The sequence below is a fragment of the Pygoscelis adeliae genome, unplaced genomic scaffold (assembly GCF_000699105.1).
Source record: "Pygoscelis adeliae isolate BGI_AS28 unplaced genomic scaffold, ASM69910v1 Scaffold38, whole genome shotgun sequence".
In the NCBI taxonomy this organism is placed as follows: domain Eukaryota; kingdom Metazoa; phylum Chordata; class Aves; order Sphenisciformes; family Spheniscidae; genus Pygoscelis; species Pygoscelis adeliae.
The window spans coordinates 7,767,577-7,769,431 of record NW_008825614.1 but is presented as its reverse complement, the minus strand read 5'-3'; positions in this window follow the sequence as shown (position 1 = coordinate 7,769,431).

Here is a 1,855-nt window from a genome sequence, read left to right as displayed (position 1 = left end):
ATTATTTTCTAGAAAAAACAACATGGAAAACAAACTTCTGATACTACATAGGGTTTTGTTCTCCATATTTTTTATTCTGTTAGATCAGAGGATTTGATGCTGAGTTTAATATGAAAAAAAAATTACATTATGGGTAATTAATCTCTGTAGCAACTTAGGGAAGTAGTAGATTCTTCGTCACTTGTAAGTCTTCAATTCAGTAATACCTACCCCTTTTATACATGTTTTTCTTCATTATAAGGCAAAGAAAAATTGATACAGGTGATTCCAAGACTGGGAATCTGTGTAAAAGTGTGTTACGGTTCAAGCAGATGTTTTAGGCTTAACTTAAGAGAAATTGGTTGGTGTTCTCTGGCCTGGGTTATGTGAAAGGTCAGAATAGACAACCGGAATGCTGCCTTCTTGCCTTACAAAAATAAATCGGAGAATATGATCAGTTAGTAAAATAGGCTGTTATGAATCAAGGGGTGCTACTAAGCAAAGAAATATGTAGTAAAGCTGTACATTAGGAGAGAAATGACCAAATCAAGGATATTTCCTCAGGGGATATATCCCTGTCTTGTTTCCTTCCATCTTAGCAAACCTTGTCAATTTGAATGACTGGTGGTATTGAACTGATAATGGCCAATTATGCTTTATTGGCTCCGTTAACATAGGACAGTTGTGCAGAAGTAAAGCTCACAGGATGGTGCTGGTTACCCTGTCAGTGAAAGGCCGGTTAGCCTGATGATTCTGCAGAGATTGATTAAGCAATGACTCTTGACAAGGCTTGCAACATCGCTTCAAAATAATCAGACCTCTGGGAACTTTTAAGATTACCAGCACGAGCCTTGGATTCCTGTGGGTGTATTTATCACGTGGGATCCTCACCATAGAGTGGCTATTAATATGCAGTTGTTTGCATTAGAAATATTTTGCTGCTACTGATCAGGTCCCTGGGAAGATTCATCTGGTCTGTTTGACTTGCTATCAAAAAAGCCAGTAAAGCCACACTGCTGACTTTAAACCTCTGCTTCTCATGCTTAATATTGCTCCTTGGCTGCACCCAGGTACAAACAGAAGTCCTCATGCTACCTATCTCATCAGATTTACACTGGCAAGTAAAAAAAATTGGCTCCAGCAGCAGGGCTGTCGGAGATAGGTGGCCTAGCACTGATGACCCATCTCTCCTTATAAAGCAGTCAACAGGTGATAAGCTCTCCCATAAATGACCTAAATAAACTGATATACCCTGTCAGTGACAGCTTGTTTTCCATGCTCTGCCGGAGACAAGAGTTTTCCATGACTTTATGATGCAAATCTTTTTTACAAACTCAGTCTATTTCTTGCATGGCAGAGAAAAAAAGGAAACAGTCTTCTCTACCGATGGCAGGAGATAGACTTTCCAGCAGCATGCCACAGCTGTGGCCTCTGCTTGCCAGAGTAGGACAAAATGGACTGCCTGCGTACACCTGCGTGTAGATCTGTCATCCATGCAGCAACGTTGCCATTCGTGCTTTCTTTACCCTTCACTCTCGTCAGTGCTTGTTTACCTGGTCTGCCCTATGCTTTTGTCCAAGGGAAGATGAAGATCAACTTAGTTACTGAAAAGTTCACATGCTGCTAGAATCCAGTTTCTCTGCTCATTTTTACACCTTTCTAGAGCAGAAGAAAATAGCAGAAGTGAAGCCATAAGTCTTCATGTAGGCTGACAACATGTTGCATGAGGAAAGTTCTTGGCAGAACTTGATTAGCTTAAGCACAGGGTCATGTTAATTGTGTCTCTGTGGCTCTTGGATGAAGCTAGGCTACACGCAGGCAGCCCAAAGCCTGGGCAAACGAGTTTCCCATCTGTCTGCAAAAAATCTCTGTGGAC